The sequence below is a fragment of the Miscanthus floridulus genome, chromosome 3, assembly GCF_019320115.1.
Source record: "Miscanthus floridulus cultivar M001 chromosome 3, ASM1932011v1, whole genome shotgun sequence".
NCBI lineage: Eukaryota > Viridiplantae > Streptophyta > Magnoliopsida > Poales > Poaceae > Miscanthus > Miscanthus floridulus.
The window spans coordinates 76,095,740-76,119,135 of NC_089582.1; the positions used below are offsets into that span (position 1 = coordinate 76,095,740).

The following is a 23,396-nucleotide window of genomic DNA, read 5'->3' on the forward strand; positions in this document are numbered from 1 at the left end:
GTTAAAATATGTAACACATGCGATGGACGTAGGAAGTAATTTTGGAATAAAATCATTTTATCCCAAAATTGGGGGCATGTGTTGACACCAAAATTTGGCTCGAAGAGAAAAGGGCCCCAAAGTCTAAATTCATCAAGGAAAAGCCAAGATATTCAGCAAGATTGGCTAACCAGGTTACCATCAAATAAATAGGAGGACATCATTCTAGGGGAATGGACCCTATCAGCAGGATCAACAAAACCCGAAGCAAGAAGTCACGTCGGACTTCATAGAAGGGAAAGATCGGAGTCCAAGTTATCTTAAATTAGGAAGTTTTGATTTCTTTTCCAAAAGTTTGTAACCGGTCTTGTTCGACCAGGACTTGTAGTCAAGCCTTGGGTATAAATATAGAACCCCGGCTATTGTAATAGACATCTCACATCGATCAACCAAATGAAGTACCTTTACTTTTCGGCTCTAGCCACCCCTTTGGAATAGGAGTAGAGTAGATTTTGATGAGTTCTTTGGGCAAGTGGGGCTGCATCGGATGACCTGACCTCCGGCTTGTTTGTGTCCATCATGACTTATATTGTTACTTGCAAGGCTGCAACAGACGACTGATCTCTTACAAATCACGATATAAGTTAGTTATCAATCTATATTGTTATTTGTAAGGCTACAATAGACGACTGGTCTCTTACAAATCATGGTATAGATTAGTTATCGATTTGTATCAACTTTTACAAGGCCGCAACAGACAACTGATCTCTTGTAAATGTTGGTATTAATCAAAGTTATCGATATTGTGTTAAGTAGTTTACTGTTTAACATAATATCATCAATTGCCCGGTCTAGGTTGAGATCAGTTGGTCCTATCTACTTTGATCTATCGTCTACTGATTACCATCATAGTTGAATTCAATTCCTGATGTTAGATCCTATTTTAATGACCAATCTATCTCAGTCCTGATCAGACATGGTGGGTGTTTGAAGTCATGTTCCACTAGGAGATAGATCCATTGATCGTCAGTATCCGGTATGATCCAGCTATCAATGCTGCATCAGACGACTCGACCTATTGATAGCATGTCAGATTGGACATTGGTGATTAATAGATTTATCTATTAAGAAGAGCATGGCGTTAGTCACCCGCTATGTCTCCATCGACTATTTAGCTGATGGCTTGAGCTTTAACGCATATAACATGCCTTCATGATTCCTTTGTGATATAAGTAGATCTATCGATTGTTGGTCTCTAATCTAGGGTCCTACCATCAATGCTGCATCAGATGACTTGACCTGTTGGTGGTATAATAGATTGAGTCTAGTTGTTTGTAGATTTATTTGTATCCAACAGATGAGTGATTGTATGCCGTACGACATGATCACTGGAATCGGTTGTTTTAGCCGATAGCCTCCTTTGTTGAGGATGTACTAGCTATTTATATGCTTTTACTTGTTTTTGTCCTGGTTAAAAGCTAGTATGTCTGTCACATGTATGCTTACACGTCTACCCTTACATCTTTCGCATATTTTCATGATCATCGGCTAAGCTAGATCCATGTAACTGAGTAAATAATAATTGTTGATATGCTCATTTTGCTTACATTACATCATGAACATGCTGGATATCGACTCTCTAGTCGATAGCCTTATTGTACTGGCCACTTGGTTGTATATTTGGAACTGTCTGGACAAACACCGGCATGTTCCACCTTAAATTACTGATCAACTTTTCTCTCTATGTCAATTGCAGGGTCAAATTGACTGGCATGCTGTCAGTCATGACCATTCGGTCCGGCGCCTCACCTTAAGAGAGCTTGAAATCTACTCCACGCAGTTTCTCTTGGCTTGCTACGTGTGCCGGTGGCTACCTATCACTTTCTACGATCGACAATTGGGTCCACGACTAGGGGAAAGCATCCTAGTTATGGAATGTGGTCGGGGTGATCCTTTCTGTTGAAAGTGATCATGGTTTCTGACATTTTAGGAAAGCTGGGACAACTTCGCCCAGGGTAGCCGCATTGACCTCCCTAGCTATGAGCTTCTACCAGTGTTTGGACATGTACACCACTGGTTCACTGAAGATCATGAGGCACCCTTTTGGGTCGGGATACACATCCCCTTTCTCCTCATTGCCGACGGGCCCGGATGGCACAACCATGCTAGTTGCCTTGTAGTCACCACTAAAGTAGCGCTTGATGAGGTTGCACTCCTTGAGGGCATGCTTGACTGGATAGCCATGGTTATGGCATGGCATCTTGACTATCTTGTCAAAACTGACGTGGTTGAGCTTGCCAGTCTTCTGCTATTGGACCTTGTCAACCACCACGACGAACTCGCTGTCATGACATTTGCAGCTATCCTTCTTGCTCTTTACCCATCGATTGCGGTCTTTTGCCTCGTCTATGGGTTCAGCTTGAGCCTTAACCTTGTATTTGCAGAAGATTGCACGGATGGCCTCCTCATCAAAGACGTGGCTTGTCGCAAGGTCGAGCAACTCCCGTATCATCCATGGTTTACAGCATTCGAGTTCATGAACAAGTGCTTCGTTGGTCATGTAGGAGATGAACGCTCCGATCATGTCTGCATCCATGATATCGGGAAGCTCATTTCACTGCTTGGAAAAGCGACAGATGTACTCGCGTAGAGTTTCTCCTGCTTTTTTTTACAGGCTTTGAGATCCTAGGAATTTCTAGGGTGCATGTATGAAGATGTGCTTGAAGTCTACCCATGAGTGGATGTTGTTCACGAGGAGATGCTCGAGCCATGCTTTGGCACTTTTCGCAAGGTAGAGTTGCAAGTATTGGATGACGAAGAGATCATCATCTACCTCGCCTGCTCGATAGATGAGGCAGGCGAAGGGAAAGTCTTCCAACCACATGGTAGGGTTGGTGTCCCAAGAGTACTTGATGATGTTCGGTGGTGAGTCGAAATGTGCTGGGAATGGTGTTTGTCAGATCCTTTATGCGAACACCTGCGCGCCATAGACGTTCGGGCTCAGGCTACGTTGAGTGTCTCAAACCATGCAATGCCAGCCGTGATTGGCTAGGTCACTGTCATCGTAGTGTAGTTGATCTTTGCCTGCCCAATCTGGCTAGGGTGCCTGGCGCCTTGAGTTGGACAGGCATTGATGTCTCTGATGTACTGGCTGTGCACTGGAGAGGGTTCTCGCCTACACGCCACGTCGCCACCACCTGGCCGAAGCATGCTTATGGCGTGGTGCCGCTCAGGGGCACCATGCACCGAGGAGATGTGTACAAGGCTGGCCTCAGGATGTCACCTCTCCATGGAGCTTTGAGCTACTATACTATCGTAGTTTCTAGCAGGTATTATAGCTCCTAATGGACGTGCTTTCCCTTGTCAGTCAAGGGTTTAGGGGCTGTCCGCAAGATCATGGCGGCCGCTATGACATTCTAGCTGTCTTGAGGGAAGATGGGCATCTCCCTCTTGCCCTATTGGATTTGATCATACACATGGCATGCCCATGCCCATGCGCCCTCAGCATCGAGGTGTTGCGGGCTAGGGCATCCATCATCGTGGAGCTCCTTGGCCTAATCAGCTTCACAGGCCCTGGCTCATTCTAGGCACTCCTGGTCATACTTGGCCTATTCTTTGGGGGTCCATGGAATCAGATAGGCATCGTCCTCTATGTCCTCCGTCAGCACCGCCCCATCCTCCGAGAGGTGCAACATGTTGCATTCTCTTAGCGGATGGCAGCTCCCCTCAGAATCGGACTCGGAGTCCATGTTCTCAAGAGTGGCCATCAGGAGGTCATGGATGGATTATCGATCCTATTCCATCATCCCCACAAACCCAAAGGATTCTAGCATCATCAAATGGCCATTGTGCCTCACTAGCTCCCGCTCAAAGAGTGCGATCGTGTCCCCATTTTAGAGGGTAGTGCAGTGCTGGGGTTCTAGAATTCAACCTCTAGCGATAAGGCTCGTTTCTAAAGAGTTGGGTGAAAGCGTTCGCCAACACATAGAAAACGCGTCGGCATAGCTCTGGCTCAAGATTCAGCCCGAGATATGCGTCGATTCTGCATGCTACCGCATTAGAGTCGATGATCATGGAACCAGCTCAGGCCGGTCCATGATCAGGCATTGAGATGTGTGGTGGAGCTGCATTCTCTTCGCTAAGCCAGAGCTGACTTAGGTGGTTGGCTATGAAGTTTAGGTCCCTGAAGCGCAAAGCTTGTCTAGGAAGAAGACTGTTAACAGGAGCTAGCCCATCGATGTCAGCGAACTTGAGGCTTCTAAAGTGGATACGACCACCGGGGGTTGTGCCAAGAGCAAGTACAATGTAGGAGTAGGGAGCCATCACTTCCTTCTCAACAATGAGAGTGCGCAACTATCCCTTACCTAGCACGCCAACTGTTGGTGTTTTGTAAACTAGACTAGTAAATTTATACGACTGTTGCACAGCTCTAGGAAGATGATGGTAGCATCCAAAAGAAACAAGGATTTATACTAGTTCAGGCCAGAGCCCCAAGTCTAGTCTCAGAGATGATCAAGTATGTGTTCCTCGCTTGAATGCTCTAAAGTTCTTCCAATGGGGGTGCAAGAATGGTGGAAGAGGGAGGAGAGCTAGAGCTAGGATATGGGCTACCCAAAGGGAAGCTTTAGGAGCCCTTCTATGGTGTAAGAATGAGTGAATGAGAGTTGGATCCCCAAGATGGGTGCCCTGGCTACCCTTATATAGAGTCTGAGGCCAGGGCATGTACAAAGGAGAAGATTCTTATGACCGAAGGGTCGTGAGCCTAAGGGAGGACCTAGCTAACTTGGCTTGCAAGCTATGCCATCTTGTTGTGCATGTTTGGGCATGGTTGTCATCATGGTCTTGTGGCCACATCATGGCATGGTGTGACGTGTTGCTATTGTGCTGGCCATGGTAGCACTATAGGCACAATGGTAGTTCACCAGCCGTCCTATGCGATGTGGTCTCCATTGTGTTCTTCATCATTGCCTCCTAGTTTCCTAGGGCATTGTACTGGAGTTGGTAGCCGCCCCTAGGTCGTCGATTGCCTTGTTGGCTAGAGGAGCTGAGGGCCATGATCTTGATTGCTAGGGTCATGGGTCCCACTAGTCTAGATGGCCTCTAAGTCAAGGCCTTCATCGTGGATCCCATCATGAGTGGGTTGAACCATACATGCATCCTGTGGGTCACTGTATGAGTTGTCACCTCCTTGGGTGGTGTTGTCTTGTCCGAGCTGTGTGGTGTAGGGGTGGCATCTGACCAGATCGAGGTGACCACTATCCCATCGGTCCTTGCAGGGTCGGTGCGGCGTGTCTATTCTTATCAGAGTAGCACACTTGGTCAAGCTCGACCCCTCCCTGTTCCTCCTAGGTGTCAGAGTAGTGGGGAGGTCATGAGTCTCTTCTATGTTGTGTGGCTAAGGCAAAAGGAAGGGTCATGACTAACCTTGGCCTTGGCGTCAGGCCTGTTCCACTCGGCTTAGCTAGGCCTCGATCGTTTGGGCCTTCGCTAGCTGATGCGTCATGTGGCGCTTGGCCTGCTAACTAATCGGTGACTTGAGACACCTGGGGTTTTAACCCTGACACAGTGGTTGGTGGACTTGAGAAAAATTGTAATGTGTGCTATGTGTGTGATATATATGATGCATTTATTTTCATAAGGTCCATGCATGTTTTAGAGTGAAAATGTATGATGTGATGCTTTTATATTTATTCTTGTGTAATATATCCTGTCATTTGCATCACGGATTTATTTTCTCATACACACTTGCACCCCACGGATGCAATGATTTAGGGGGAGCCTCCTATGTTTTTTAATATGTGCAATTGACATCTAAGGTCATTTTGTGAATTCTATTCATAAGCGCATATTAAGGGGGACCCTCTCATAAATCATTGAACCCAAAAGCTTAATTGTCTAATATCTTTTTGTAAGCTTTAATCAAGTTGTCATCAATCACCAAAAAGGGGGAGATTGAAAGTGCATCAAGCAAGCCCTTTAGTGGATTTTGGATGATTGAATGACAATGTGATTAAAGGTCTAACCTATTTGCTAAGTGTTGGACAGGAAATGAGTTATCTCATAGCTACTTGATGAAAGCCAAAATGATGTGTTGTTGTATAAACAATCTAGTTCAAACACAAGACAACAATGCAAAAGATATTCATACAAGGTTTACTCATTGTGGGATTTCTATGAATTATGTGAAAGGAAGCAAGTTGATATTTTTGATTAATGAGACATGAGGGATTCCGTATAGAATGGTCTCACTTTCTGAAGCTTGCTACATTGAAACAATGAATTATGAACTTAAAGGATGATTCAACACAAAGTATGACTTGATGGATTAAGATGGGGAAGATAGCAAGGAAAGGCTTCGAGGTACTAGGCAAGGGTGAAGGGCAAGCAATGGCTTGGTGACTGAGGAACCTGGCTAGGGTGAAGAAGGAAGTACTTGCATTTAGTTGAGGTACCAATCAAACCATGACAGTCACATTGAAGGGGAGAATCAAATCTTGGATAACTATTGAAAGTGACTTGATTCATTTGGAGTTGACTCACTTTTGGTAAATGGAATCAAATCACATGCTCAAGGAGAAAATCAAAGTTGACATGTTGACACCCTCTTTTGATGAAGATTGAAAGCTTTGGCATATAGTTTGAAGGAAATCAACTCAAGCGGTTCAAATTCCATTTTCATTTGATCTTGAGTAAATAGGTATGTCGTACTATTAAGAGGGATACTTCATGTTGATAGATGACTATTCATAAGTGCTCAATCCAACCCATGTAAGGTTCGAGTGAGAGAGTGCCTAGAAATAACTTGACCTAGTTGTGTTAAAAATACCGGACGTGTCCGAAAGTGTCGGGAGTTCTAGGAGTCGTAAGTCCCAGCAATAGTTAGGAGTTCTGATGCCTCGTAGCGCCACTGACTTATTGACCGTTGGGGCTATATGGGCCAGATGTGTCTGGTATTCCCAATGGCTCTACAACGGCTAGTTTTTCAAAGGGGCTATAAATACCCCTTAGACTCCACCTTTGGAGGCTGCTGATTCTACTGACTTCTATACACATTTTCGAGCCTTGAGAACATTCTCCAACCCTCATCTTAGTGAGTGATTGATCCAATTAACAAAATCGATCTTGTGGGTTGAGTGAGATTCAAATTTGAGAGCCAGCCACCCTTGAGCACTTGTGCATATTTGTCTATCTCGTGATTTGTATTTATTACTCTTGGACTTTTCGGTCCTAGATGGATAGGCATCGCCGGAGAGCACCCAAGAGATTCTGGTGTGCCTCGGGAAGTTTGTAACGGTTCGATTCCATCGCCATAAGGGAAGGAATCAACTAGTGGGAGGAGGAAAAGGAGTTGAAAAGACTCCGACTAGGGTGACCTTCGTAGTCCTCTAGAGCTAACCTATGTTGGGTCACTCGTAGCCCCTCAATAGAGAGTAGGACTCAACGGAGTACAAACTTTGGTAAAACAAATAATGTGTCTCGATCTCTCATTCCATTTGGTATTTGTGATCAACTTGTGTTTGCTAAGCTTGTCTGTAGGTTACTAGTAGCTACCAGCAACCTGGCGCAAAAGGTGAAATCGAAATGAGGAAAGTTGGCAATTGACTACCCTAGCCTGTGGATACCGGACACGTCCAGTATTTGGGGCCAGAGTCTATCTCATTTATTCTTTGCTCTAATCTTTGTGTTGTAGGGTTGTAGCTCCTAGATTTATTCTATATACCTTGTATTCTCTATTGGCTAACTCATGAGGGATTTATTTCTCTGATTTGTTTACGCATTTTCATGGGTTGAATTTTTAGAAACGCCTATTCACCCCCTCTAGGCGACATCCTCAGTCCATTCAAGACAACCGGTGGCTGAGGGCCTGAGAGGTCCCTTCTGGGTGGTCCACTGCCGGTGATAAACATTTTCACCGATAGCCTAGTGTATGATCTGGTGGTGGACATAGTACTGGAGTTCTCCGCCACATCGTGCATCCAACCAGCGGTATAATGTTTTGGCACCACTGGTGATTCATACAATACATGATGCAAGAAAAACTGACAGAGATCAGAATTTTTCACCGCCAGTTTTTAGATGGAACAACACACCACCGTTGCATTCGGTGGTGAAAGAAACTACCACCATCGTTGTGCCTCATGATCTAGTGGTGGAAATCACAAAATGCATCACCTGCCATGCCAACGGTGATAAGAAGTTTTCACCACCGGTTTGTGAGGACACTGAATACCACACGCTTCGATCTGGTGGTGGTAAACAAATATCAACTTTGTACCAGTGTACCTATGCGCAATGATCTGGTGGCACTAGTCTAGAAGTACCTAACAGTGAACAGTTTAGGTCCATCGGCGTATGAAACTGTGTACACATGTGCAATGATCTAACGATGTCCATAGGAGTTAACGCAAAATATTATTATTGAAAGTTTAATTATTACAGGATATAGAGGAGTTCACAAGCAAGCTACTCCCCATCGAGAGCATTGTTGACAATGTCTGCTACATCCACCATTGCTATCATAGCCTTAGGCACGCTAGTGAAGTCACCGACCAACTTGTTGATCTTGTCCCACGATGACTCCAGCGGGAGCCCTGGCTCCACCTCACGTAGTTCTTAGCCAGATCAAAGCTTGGTGGTGGCTAGGGCGACATGGACGCCATGGGTAACCACCTCTCTGACTCACGTGGGCAATGCATGGAGGCTCTCCTCGATGTTTGCCCCCACGGGCGACACCAAGTTGACGACAGCAACCACAACATCATGTAGCGCGTCGAGTTCGACATGGTGCTCCTCAGCAAGGATCGCTGCGTTGTGCGCTATTGTGTGCCACTTCCCCTCTAGTTCACAAGACGGTGTCTAGCTCACCCTAGACATTGGCCAACTACTCCTTGATGGCAGCCAACTGCTCCAAGACACCTTAAAGGGGAGCAAGGAATACTATCACTCACTCGATCAAGCCCGATGTGGCGTGATCGGAACACAAAAATGAGAAGACACCAATGCTTACTAGTGATCTATGCTTCGGCTTCAGTGGCCGTCGCCTCAGCCGCGGATGTCTCCTAGTCGGTTGCGGCGAGTGTTATCTCCATGATGGAAATGCACTATCGTAGCTGCTTTGACTTTCACCTCTCGGTCCTCTCCTCGATCGACTTGTCCCTTGGGCGCTTCCCTTTCACGATGGACCAATCTTGAGGATGGAGTGCCGAGATGGGAGCGATATAACATGGTTATGTACCCTTGTTGTTTTGCTTTTATAGAAGAATTTACGAAGCGATTGAGCGGTAGTAGAAGTTAACATGAGGATAAAATGATTGACGGTCCACATGTGCAATCAACTATAAAGTAGTTATCTACCCTTGTTCTTTTGCTTTTTTCCCTTGTTTTACGAAGGCGTTATCTACCCTGCCATAGATGAGGATGAAATGTGGCAGGGAGTCAAATGTGCCAGCAAATTAAATGGTCTGCCTCATCTTCCCCGCTCCATCGCCCATGACGCGTGTGGGTTCATATGGCGTATCACTGTTATATGATCCCATCACGTGGGATCATACAACAATCCCTCATCTACACTTTTCTTATCAATAGGTGTTTCATATGTACATGTGCGCTATTAGATGAAACGACACTACTTCTCGTAACTCACAGTGATTTATTTTGAACCATTGGCATATCATACTCTGACTTGCCATGTATGCATCCGCCCATACCTTTGGTCCACCAGATATTGTGTGTCATTAAGTCATGTTATAGATGAGGATGATAGGGAATCTGAACCACATCATATGGAACAATGACTCGGCATGAGTGTTGAATGTCCCGACTTCCAACATTGTCTCACCACTACCATCGGGAACCGATGTCTTCCGTGATGCGTATGCATAGATCATGGATGTTAACTTCTCCCTTCTCCTTTCCACTTCTCTATCTTCAAGGTTGGCCTATTTAAGCTGGATCTAGATGCACCTCTTGGGCAATCCACACTCCTTCCTCTTTAGATACAAACAAAGCTCTTGAGCCAACCATCTTTATTTTCTTCATCGCCATGGTGCTCCTTTTCCAACTCCTTCAGTGGTGGCGGTGGCGTTGGGAGAAGGCCTTCAAGATTGGGTAGTACCGGCATCTAGGCACAGCGGGGGCTACTCGATCTAGGTGCTAGTGGACGTTTTGCGATTAAGGTGTCACCTTTTTGGGCAAGCCAAGGGTATTGAATTCACTTCGATATCTATGGTTTGGCATTGCTAGGCTTCATTAGGGCTGCTGGGATGCTGATGGTGGTTCCAATGAGCGTAGGGACGCTAGGAAGGTGATGTCATCATGTATGACCGTTGCCACCATTCTGTCTTGGCAAGCCTACTACTATTGGTTCATCAGTTTTGGCACCCTAGAGATCCTCCTTCCTCTGGAGCAGCAGCGACGATAGCGGCACTTCTCTCTCATGCCTCTGCTGCTTGCCTCTCAACCGTGAGAAGGAAGATAAGCCACCTCACTAAGATGTTGGTGGAAGTTCCTTGCTCTCCCTCTCTATAGGGTAGTAGGTCATCAGGGTGCTCAACAGGAGAGCACCTTCATGATTGTAGATCTTTTGTTGGGCTCCATACTCGATAGGTTATCATTCGACTGTGGGTTGTGTCGATCTTTGTTATTGTACATCCGGTAGTCTTTGATAGGTCTTTGTTATTGTACACCTATCTAATATAATGGAATTTATTAATAAAGAGTTCCTTTAATCACTTTATTGTTTTATATTCGGCTTGTTTGGACTCTATTTTTACTGAATCAAGCATTTTTCTTGATATAATTGGGTAGAACGAGTGACAGTGTACATGTGCACAATTAGATCAAATGGCACTGGTTTCCGTAGTAACAAACGATGAGTAGTTTAGAGAAACAGGCGGTGTACATGTGCGCTATTTGATCAAAAGGTACTGGTTACGTCAGTAAGTATGAGCGATTCAAATAAATAGTTGTATCATATGGTCTCCATGTGTGCTATTAAATCCAATAGCATTGGCTTCCATGCTATTAGATTAGATGTTCGAGAGTATCTGGCTAACAGAATATTCCCCATGGACTCTGACTTCGCATGTACGCATGTGCGCATCCTTTGGACCGCTAGATATTGCGCGCATCCTGCTATAGACTAGGATGAAATGTGGCAGGGAATCATATATGCGAGGAATCAAATGGTCCACCTCATATTCCCTGATCCGCCCCCCGTGACTATTGGCGGTGCTTAACTCATAATTCCTTGCTCCAATATTTTAACAAAACAAACAAATAATGAATACCAAAACTTAAAAATAGGTTTTTTAACTCACATTCTCCACAAGTTTTGGTGTTTAAGTATTCTGTAGGGCAACACATAAAAACATACCAAAATGTGTAATCAAGAAGGCATAAATGTAGACTCCTCACAAAAAAATAAAGAGAAGGCCCACTCACCTGATGAATTTGGGCCAAACACCTACATGGCTATGATCCAGGACCATCAAGCAGACCACCTGGCGAAGGCGGTGCTGAGGCAGCCTAGCCCGCACCACCACTGGCACCCCTTAGGCTCACCTTCACTGAGGCGATGCATTAATAGCTAGGGAGGTCGGTTGCGGTGGGACTTTCCTAAATTACCTAAGCAAACCGACCTCAACTCACTATAAAAGGGAGGGAGGTGCTCCTCATTTCATCATCATACACATTTGAGAAGAAGAAGAAGGGCTACACTCATTCCATTAGCTTCTAGCTAGATTAGTTAGGGAGTGAGAGAGGGAAAGAGTTAGAGGAATAGCGGAGTAGCGGTGCCTCTACTTCTTGTACTCGGCGAGCCTTGTACATCGAGTGGATGGAGTGTTAGACTTGTCGGCTCGCCACTACACTTGTACCTCTACAAATGTCGTGCTACTTGGAGTAAGGCATTTGTGTTTATATTTTGGTTTTGATTCCCTAAGTCAAGTTATCATTGTTGCTACTTACTTGCAGATTCGTTGTCCGTCCTCGTGGCGGGTGCTCTAGTAGAGGACTCCTAATAAAGACAGAAGTTCATGGCCAATGCTAGAGTAGTAGCGGTTAGCGTACATGTGGTGTCTAAGCTACATGTTACCTTTGTTTGTCTCGTATCCCATGGTTGAGGGATAGGAGGTAGGTGGTGACAGCCCTATCCATCCTTTGTAATCCCCCATGTTTGGATATGGCATAGAGCTACAGGCCAGAATCACTTGGCAAACCAAGTGCTATCCGGTGCTCAAAGTAAGTCTATAGTAGCAAAGTTATCTTCACTTAAGGTTTTTGCCCTTAGAAGAAACTCACTACCCAAGTTACCCTTCATCTTTTTCTCCTAGGTAAACTAGCCAAGAGACTACTTGCACTACCGTTCCTTTGGGAAATTATGATACCCTGAATACTTCCGGGTGAAGTGCTACAACGGTACTTCCGTGCGCTTGCGGACTTTTCTGCTTATGCTAAGAAGCACCAACAGTGACCCGTGTGGGCGACCGTGCTACTCTCAGATCTTTACTATTGGCTTCCCCACTCGCATCTTGAAGTGGGGCTATTTAAGAAAGGTAAGGTGAGCCTCTCAATCTTATTCCAAACCTTCTTGAGAAAACCTTGAGTTGCACGTAGTCTTCATCTCCATGGCTTCACTTGTCTTCCATTGACTCTAGCACCACTCGAAGAAGGCCTTGAAGATTAGCTTCCACCAACACCTAGGTGTGGCTATGTCCACTTGAGCCAGGTGTTAGTGGATGTTTCGCGAAGATAGGGAGGAATGCTGCCATGGAACAGTCGGTCATGACTTGGTGTTGACGGTAGTTAATGTCAATCATAAACCATCAATATACCCTACATAAATGATTAAAATGGACCACCAACATAGGTATAATGTTTTAAACTAATGAGTCCAGGAGTTTTGGTGATTTTATAACCGCAAGAGGATTTAATCAGAAAACCATCAAAGTGGACCTATTCGTCAAAGTAAATCATGGTTATCCTCGACAAAACTGACTTAGGAAGACTCTAGAACACTCCAGAAGGCAAACCAATGAAACAGAGACCGAGCCTCTGACATGTGGGGCTGGCCAGCCCCACCTATAGGCCACCCAGCCTATGGACCCCACATGTTAGCCCCTCCTTTGAATGTCAGTTCTCCACCGCCTTAAAGATCAAATCTACACCGTTGCTCAAGGTCGATTTGATCTGAGGGTCTAGAATTGATGTAGCCCCCTATATATATGCCCCTATACCTCCTCTAGCAGAGCATCCTGAATCCAAAAACCCTAACCCACAATTCATATCCTCCTCATCAGGATCAGAGCTAGCAATCAAGAGAAGATTAGTCCTCCAAGTTAGGATCTAGTCTTTATAATTAGAAATAGTGAGATAGAGAGTGAGGGAAGAGTTTAGAGGAAGTGCTAGCCTATTGGTGCTTTCTCTATGGCTTGTACCCTGGTAGAATCAAGTTCCATTTGAGCTTACTTCTAAGATTTCTCTGGTATTCAAGTAAGTATCATGTTTATATTGTTCATCAAGTTTGCGAGTCTTTTTGAGTACTTTATTCCTTATTGCTCTTGGGTTAGAGTAGTATTCGTAGTGTAAGCATGGTGCTTAGACTCGATTACTCATGGATGTACCTTGCATTCTACATTAGTGGTAGATCATAAGGGTGACTATATAGCCTTGTTGAGTCCTTCATAGACCACCTCCCATTTGTAGGCCGAACAAGACCTGGTTACTAGGAAAGCATACTCTGCTTTTGTTTCTCCTTAGTAATGTCCTTAGTTAAATAGTAGAAGACATAGTTTACCGAAGTTAGAACTAGAAAACCCTAGTGATCCCCTCTACGCTCCTATTTATCTTAAGCCTTGTTGCTACTCTGGGTTAAGTTAGACTTAGTTAAATTCACACATGTTTCCTTGAGTTCAATATTCTGGAATACTTTCTGGTGAAGTGCTACATTGATATCTGTGCACTTGCGGATTTATCTGCGTGCGTTTAAATAAAACAACAAGCATTTCTAGCGTTGTTGCTAGGGAAACGGTTGCTGAGTTAACTTTGAACCTAGCTTAACCTTGTATCTTTTATCTTTTTATTCCTTTATTCATTTTCTTTTACCATGGAGTCCACTCCTATCCATCAGTATGCCGCACCTACGAGCGCATGCCTAGAGCCACCAAAATCTTCAAAACCTATCCTAACACCTGGCTATGAGCTATGCCCCTATTTAATTAACATGGTCCAGGATCAATTCTTTTCAGGCAAAGATGATGAAAATCCATACTTCCACCTACGTGAGTTTGAGCAGACCTGTGCATGCTTGCACATTGTGGGCATGTCACATGAAACCTTACAATGGAAGCTTTTTTCGTTCTCTTTGATGGGAAGAGCTAAACATTAGTATAATCAAAACATAAGAAGTAGACAAGGAGATTGGGAAGCCTTATGTTCTAGCTTTTGCTTAAATTTCTTTCCCATCTCTAGAGTAGTCAGCCTTCATTTAGAGGTTCAATCTTTTACACAAAAAGAAAAAGAATATCTTGGCATGTCATGGGAACGATTTAATGATCTTATTAATATTGGCCCCGACCTTGCCATTCAAGACCCCATTCTTCTTCAACACTTTTCTATGGGTCTTAATAGGGAAACCTCGAAGTTTCTTGACATAGCTTCAGGAGGTTCATTTTTGCATGTCTCTACCAATTTGGGGAGAAGCATTCTTGATAAAGTTTTAGAGGATACCCCATTAACTAAGGAAGTGGAAGAGAAGCAATTAGAGGAGGAATCCTAGATAGATGAACCAGAATTTTTACCAAATCCATCACAATCGTCAGCTATCCCAAATCCTGAACCGCCGGAAAAGGAGGAAACTCCAATTTCATATTTTATGCTTGAATTTGAGGATGAACTTTTTGCCGAATATGGAAATACCTCGAATTATCATACTATGAGGAAACCCCAAAAGCCTTGGAAGTCATCACCCCATGAAGAAATCTTTGACCCTTCTAAGGAAGCTTTCCTAAAAAAGACTGAAAGAGCTAGTGTCTATAATAACCAATGAATGGTTAGAAGAATCAGAGCTTTCCTCTAATGTGATTCATCTAGACTCACCTTCTATTTTCATTCGCTACCAAATTAACAAAGCTCCTTTCAATGCTCTTTATAATCTGGTTGTGGTTGTGGGTGTTAATATCATGTCTGCATCTTTTGCTCATGATTTATTAAAGGACATGCCATTAACTCCAACAATAAAATTGTTGAAAAAACCTTTTAGGACACATTCTCCCAAGTTTGGGGATACTTTATGTCCTCCCTATCTAGGTAAAAGGAACCAAGGTTCATTTAAGATTTGATATCTTTGATATCATGGAGTTTGACCTATTGATAGGACAACCAATTGAAAGACTTATTCAAGAAGGACAAACAGGGAATTTGAAAATAAGCCTCGAGAAAACCTTTAAACTTTCTGTACCTATCACTCATTCTCTAAATACTGACACTGAGCCAAGTCCCAAGCAAGACCCAATGGAAGAGGCTAAGGTCGCCTCTCTTGGTGATTTTATTGAACCCAATATTGAAGATGATGCCCAGTTTTTTATCGAAGAGGAGGATGACAATTTTGTAGAACCTAAACCCTTAGATGAATTGAAGGAGACACCTAAGCCCATCATTGAACTTAAACCCTACCTTCTATTCTTAAATATGCTTTTCTCAATAATGATTAGGATTCTATTGTGATCATAAGTGATAAACTTTCTCAGGAAGAAACCCCTTCACTTGCTAGTTGTATTAGAAAAGCATCGCTCTGCTTTTGGCTACTCACTCCAAGATCTTAAGGGCATTAGCACTGCTCTCTATATACATTGCATCCCTACAGATCCTAATTCTATACCTTCTAGGGAGCCACAACGTATGCTTAATAATGCGATGAGAGAGGTTGTTAAGAAAGAGGTTCTGAAACTTGCACGTCGGGATAATTTATCCCGTCCCAAATAGTGATTGGGTTAGCCCTGTGCAAGTTGTGCCTAAAAAGGGAGGCATGACTGTTGTTAAAAATGAAAAGAATGAATTAATCCCACAAAGAACCATCACGAGGTAGTGGATGTGCATAAACTACCGAAAATTTAACAAGGCAACAAAGAAAGATCATTTTACGTTGCCCTTCATTGATGAAATGTTGGAACGACTGGCAAATCACTCTTTCTTTTGTTTCCTTGATGGGTATTCAGGTTATCACCAGATACCAATCCATCCTGATGACCAAAGCAAAACCACCTTTACATGTCCATATGGAACTTATGCTTATCGTAGAATGTCTTTTGGATTATGTAATACTCTAGCTTTTTTCAAAGATGCATGATGTCTATATTTTCTGATACGATTGAAGAAATCATGGAAGTTTTCATGGATGAATTTTCTCTTTATTGAAAAACTTTTGATGATTGTCTTGAAAATTTAGACAAGGTTTTGCATAGATGTGAAGAAAAGCACTTAGTCTTTAATTGGGAAAAATATCATTTCATGGTTAGAGAAGGCATAGTGCTTGGACACTTGGTGTCCGAACGAGCGATTGAGGTAGATAGATCTAAAATAGAAGTAATTGAACAGTTACCTCCTCCCGTAAATATCATAGGGATCCATAGTTTTCTTGGTCATGCGGGGTTTTACCACCACTTTGTAAAAGATTTTTCACACATTGCTAGACCACTAACAAATCTTTTGGCCAAGGATGTTCCCTTTGAATTCGATGATGCATGCTTAAAATCTTTTGAAATTCTTAAGAAAGCACTTATCTCTGCACCAATCATTCAACCCCCTGATTGGTCTTTACCTTTTGAAATTATGTGTGATGCAAGTGATTATGCTGTGGGGGTAGTTTTGCATCCAACAAAAGATAATAAGCATCATGCAATTGCTTATTCTAGCAAACCTTTGACATGACCTCAACTTAGTTATGCAACAACTGAAAAAGAACTCCTTGCTGTTGTTTTTGATGTTGACAAATTTAGATCGTACTTAGTAGGAGCTAAGGTGATTGTTTACACTGATCATGCTACCTTGAAATACCTGCTCACTAAGAAAGATGCTAAACCTCATCTTATAAGATGGATTTTGTTACTCCAAGAATTTGACTTAGAAATACAAGATAAAAAGGGAGTAGAAAATTATGTTACCGATCATTATTCTAGAATGTAATTTGAAAATCCACAAGAATTACCCATCAATGATTCTCTATGGGACGACATCCTCTTCAAGGTCACAAAATCTGACCCCTGGTACGCGAATATTGTCAATTTTATAGTTGCAGGTTATGTGCCACTAGGGGAGAACAAAAGGAAGCTCATTTATGAAAGTCGTCTCCACATATGGGATGAGCCATACCTCTATAGAGTCTGCTCAGACGGCCTACTCAGAAGATGAGTACCGGCATAAGAAGGTATCAATATCATAGAATGATGCCACTCATCACCATATGGAGGACATTATGGTGCATTCCGCACTCATACAAAGATCTAGCAAAGTGGATTTTTCTAGCCAACAATGTATGAAGACACTGGAGGTGTGGTTCATGTTAGAGGCATAGGAACATTAATTCAAGAGATGCCATGCCACTCACCAACAACCTCCAGATTGAACTCTTCGATGTCTGGGGTATCGACTACATGGGGCCATTTCCAAAGTCAAAGAATTGTGAGTACATCTTGGTGGTAGTCGACTATGTTTCCAAGTGGGTTGAAGCCATGCCAAGTAGAGTTGCTGATGCTAAGAGCTCTAAGAGGATGTTTGAAGAAACAAGATTTCCACACTTCGGTGTTCCAAGAATGGTGATAAGTGATGGAGGCACTCACTTCATTAACAAGAACTTTCACAAGTACTTGTCAAAACATGGGATCCATCACAACATCACAAGTCCATATCACCCTCAGACAAGTGGCCAAGCAGGAACATTGAACAAACAAATCAAGAACATTCTATAGAAGACCGTCAACAAGATGGGGACTGCATGGAAAGATAGATTACCCAATGTGTAATGGGCCTAACAAATAGCCTATAAAACACCCCTTGGGATGTCACCATATCAACTTGTTTATGGGAAGACATGTCATCTACCTGTGGAGCTAGAATTCAAGGCTCACTGGGCCATCAAATGATGGAATATGGATTTGGAAGTTGTAGGAACAAAAGAAAGATCCAACTCTCTGAGCTTGATGAATGGCGTGAAAAAGCTTATCATAACGCCAAGATATATAAGGAGAGAATGAAGAGATGGCATGACAAAAGGATCAAGAAGAAGGAGTTCGCCCCAGGAGATAAGGTGTTACTTTTTAATTCTAGGGTGAAGTTATTCGGGCATGGAAAGCTTCAGAGTAAATGGGAAGGGCCATTCAAAGTTATAAGCATTTCATCGCATGGAGTTGTAAGACTTCAAAATGATGAAGGTACACTATTCAAGGTAAATCGTCATCATCTCAAGATCTTTCTAGAACCTTATAAATCTATAGAGGATTTAGATGAAATAGATCTCATTATTTTGCCAAAGATATTCATGGCTGCCCTCCTCTTTACGATTCATAATGCAAAAACATATTTCTCAATATTAGATAAGCGTTAGGAGGCATAACAAAGAAGTGGACCATGAGGCACCACAGGGAGAAGCCGGCCCACCTGTCTATCTCCTTGCCTCCGTTCAATTGTCTCGTGAATCTTCGGTAATTATCTAGTAGAATTCTCTAGATTTCTGAGTCATTTGATCATCTGTCATTATGAGAGCCATTTATGGATAGATCTTGATCCCTACTGCCCATATCTCCCCCTATATAAAGAGCCCCTGCTAGCCTCCAAAGTCATCCCAACAAGCCTTTCATCTCCAGCAGCGTAGAAGTTTTCCTCCCAAGTTCCAATGGTCGGAAGAGAGATCATCCCCTTTGGAGTCAACCTCAACAAGAAGCTCGAAGAAACCTTAGCGCTGAGCATCATCCCACCAAGGGAATATAGATCTAGTTCCCCCTAATCAATCCTACTTTGCCCAAGTGTTGGTATTTATTAACTTGTCACTTGTTTTAAGTAGCCACCTAATGTATGCCTACATCTCTTAGCATTGGTTTACTAGGTTGTCATCCATAATGATGATGCCAGAAATGCTTGTTGACATTTCCTAATATGACTACTAGAGTGATGCTAAGTAGTTTATTATTTCATGTGACTAGAGAGAATATATGTGTGTGTGTGTATGAAAAGGATATGCAAGCGCACAGATAATTATACCATTACTTTGCCTTCCCTAGGAGTGAGAATGGGAAGAAGCGAAGTAGTATGGCGTCTTGGGTTACGCCTTTGATGGTGAAAGTGCTATAGATCTCTAGGAAGTGTTGGAGATGTGCACTCATATCTTCATGTGCCTTTCCACAAAACTAGCTTGCTTGCACCATGTTGATGAGAACTGGCTAGAGCTCGAATCCATTGTCTCCAACATTGATTATTTGTATAGTACAGACGTTGGCTGGAGTTGGAGCAGAAAACTCACGGAGAGTCTTGTTAACCATGGCTTCAAATTCTAGTGTTAAGCTTCGCCTTATCTGGTTGTCTTCTGATTCTAAAGCTGAGATGTTCTTGAGTTTGGCTCTAGTTGTCCTGATTAATGCTTCTAGATCTTCAACATAGTTTGTCGGAAGGTCGAAACCGGTCATACATTACCCTGCATAAGATATAAAAGTAGACAAAACAAGGGTAAGCCTGTTTGAGTAGAGGTCAATGGTTATCTCAATCACATCAATAAGTATAAGTTTATCAATACTTCCTTTGCCTAGCTACCTTTGGCAGGGCCTAGTATATATAGGCTAGAGCATCCATCGTGAGCCCCTGGATCAAACCAACTTAAAGGACAACAAAGATGCAACCTAGGAGGCGGTAGAGAACCAACTTAAGTATCTTGTTTATATTGTTCATCAAGTTTGCGAGTCTTTTTTAGTACTTTAATCCTTGTCGCTCTTAGGTTAGAGTAGTATTCATAGTGTAAGCATGGTGCTTACACTCAGTTACTTGTGGATGTACCCTGCATTCTAGATCGGTGGTAGATCACAAGGGTGACTATATAGCCTTGTTGAGTCCTTCATAGACCACCTCTAGTTTGTAAGCCGAGCAGGACCTGGTTACTAGGAAAACATACTCTGCATATGTTTCTCCTTAGTAATGTCCCTAGTTGAATAGTAGAAGACATAGCTTACCGAAGTTAGAACTAGAAAACCTAGTGATCCCCTCTATGATCCTATTTATCTTAAGCCTTATTGCTACTCTGGGTAAAGTTAGACTTAGTTAAATTCACACATGTTTTCTTGAGTTCGATATTCTGGAATACTTTTCGATGAAGTGCTACATTGGTCTCCGTGCACTTGTGGATTTATCTGTGTGCGTTTAAATATACCAACACTTGGCTGTTGATCTGTCGGGTGATCCTCTCTTCTGTGGAGCAATTAGAGTGAGGGAGTGTTGGCAGTTCTTAACTCACACTTTACATCGCCAACACTTGTATAAAATTGATCAAAAAGCAAACAACCAAACTAGAAGTAGGACTTCCAACTAACCATTTCCATAGTTTTGGTGAATTACCCATGTTTTGCAAGACAAGCATGAAAACACATCAAGATGGGCCAAAAAGAGAAGAAATACACTCATCATACAATTTGGCCCAAGTAAAACAAAGAAGAAAGAAAGAACAACCCATCTACCTGATCAACTTGGGCACAAAACCCACGGGGGAGCACTCTAGGCCCAGCCAGTAGCCCACCTGCCAAAGGCGGTGGCCAGGCGTGTAGGCCTAGGTGCGGCCACACCAAGGGTGCACCCATACCCGTGTTGCCTCAAACCGAGCCCATCCTCCTTGTGGTGGTATCATTAATGCACCAGAGGTCGGTTGCGGTGGGGGTTGCCTAAAATACCTCAGCAAACCATCCTACTTCAGCTATAAAAGAGAATGCTACCCCCTCACAACATTCATTCAAACAATGATACACTTGAAGAGGAGAAGAAGAGCAAGCACCACTTCTACATTAGCTCCTAGCTAGAATAATATAGGGAGTGAGAGAGGGAAGAGTTGAAGGAATAGCGAAAAAAGTTGGCTACCTCTACTTCTTGTACTAGGCAACTTGTACATGTAGTGGAAGGAGTGCCAGGATTGTCGGCTCCCTCTACACTTGTACCTCTATGAATCAAGTACTACTTGGAGTATAAGGTTCGTGTTTATCTATGGTGGTGAGATTCTACTTGAGTTAGTTTTGTTCACTTTAATCTTGCGGGTTCATCATTTGTCCTTGTGGCGGATACTCTAGTAGAGGACTCCAGATAAAGATGGAAGTTCCTGGCCAATGCTAGAGTAGTGACCAATAGCGTAGACATGTCTAAGCTAGAAGTCACTTTCATTTGCCTTGTTCTCCATGGTTGAGGGGTAGACAGCAGGTGGTGATAGCCCTGTCCGTCCTTCATAATTCCCCATGTTTGGGTTCGATGTAGAGCTGTAGGCCGGTATCGCTTGGTAGACCAGGTGTATGCCGGTGCCCAAAGCAAGTCTATAGTGACAAGGTTATCTTCACTTAGGATATCTATCCTTAGAAGAACCTCACTACCCAAGTTAACCTTCTTCTTGTTTTTGTTAGGTGAACTAGCTAAGAGACTTACACATCTGTTCCTTTGGGAAAATATGATATCCTGAATACTTTCGAGTGAAGTGCTACAATGGTGTATCCGTGTGCTTGCAGATTCTTCTGCTTACACTAAGAAAAACTAACAAGCATTTCTTGCGCCATTGCCGGGGAGTGGTTGTTGTAGTCATCTCCGAACCTAGTTTGCCTATGTAGCCTTTGTATTTAGCTTTCTTTTCTTTTTACTCTTTTCCAATGGAGCAACCAACTATCCAAAACCTTTCTGCTCCCAAGGGCAACTTCGTAGAACCACCACAATCATCGAAGACAATCACAGCTTCTAGTTATGAACTCCTCCCTAGCTTTATAGCCATGGTTCGAGAATATACCTTCTCGGGGTTAGATTATGAAAACCCCTATCATCACTTAAGGGAGTTTGAGAAGCTCTGTGCTTGTCTAACCATTTTAGGCATGTCACAAGAAACACTTCGATTGAAGTTGTTTCCTTTCTCACTTGATGAGAGGGCAAAACAATGGTACGCCCACAACATAGGGAAGGTAGCTGGAGATTAGGAAAAACTTAGGAATAGATTTTGTCTCGCGTTCTTCCCTATATCTCGAATCGCTATCCTATGACAAGAGATCCTCAACTTCTAACAAAAAGAGAAGGAAACTATAACACCCCAGGTGTTTAGCTTCCACAATTGCACTACATTTCATGAACATGAGTATCATGCATCCCTTCGTGAACTTATAGCACATGAAACATAATTTTGAAACACTGCAACGTTTTGTATATTTCATGTGTGTTGTTCTTTTATGAAATGTAAAGTGTGCAACACTTAAGTGCAACATGTGCCACTCACTTAGTGAAACAAGAGTAGTTAATACTATGCAACAAGATCATGAAACATGTGAAACATGACTATGAAACATTTGCAACATTTCTTATGTTTTTCATTGTTTCAGTGTATACCTTGATTGATTCTTGTGTGACCAATGCATGGTGTGGCTAGAAATGCTTGTAAGTAACTTAGTGACACTTAGAATGTCTTTTGGAACATTTTTCATGTTGGTCACTTTGACTAATTAGTTTTCCAAGTCATGGTTTGACCAAATTTGACCCCTGAACCCTTTTGTTTGACTATTTAAAAAGTGTGGCTTAGGATGTTTGCATGTATGAGCAACCTAAATCAAAGATGTAGATAATTATGTAAGGAACAAAAGTTATTTTGTGACCAACTTGTGAAAATGTGCACAACATGCCCAAAAAGGTCCCACAAGTCAGCTTTGAAGGTGGATTCAACACTTGAAATTATTTCTAAGTCCTAAGTGCAATTTCAGTTTCATGTACCCTAGTTTAGAGCTCTGTAGTTCGCAAACAAAGCCAAATCAGCTCGAGCTCCAATTGTAAGAATTGTAGTTCACATGTAGACGTTCAACTTTGTTAACTACCTCTTGAGCTAGATCATCACGGTTTAGGAGATAATCATCGTTGAAATTCGCCTGTCAGTCGGGACTGTCGAAACTGAAATGAAATTTCAGACTCGCTACAGTGACCGACCGGCGTCAGGCCGTCGCCACCGTGTGTCCGCCACGCGCTCGGCTCGCTCTGACCGCGCCACGCGCTGGCCGGCTTGAAGTGGACGACGCCTGCTGCCTCTCCACTCACCCTCGCGCACTCTGCCTTTCCCATTCACTCTCCTTCCTTCTCCGTCGCAGCCGCAACAGCACACCACCGACGCCATCAGCCCGCCGAGCTCGCTCGAGCTTGCCGCGGCACCACAGCCATCACCG

The 23,396-nt window shown here is 43.2% G+C and overlaps 1 pseudogene; it reads left to right on the forward strand.

Annotated features, from left to right (window-relative positions):
• LOC136543902 (uncharacterized) overlaps positions 1 to 17,942 on the forward strand; it is an 89,279-nt pseudogene extending 71,337 nt beyond the window's left edge.
• The last annotated feature ends 5,454 nt before the right edge of the window (positions 17,943 to 23,396 follow it).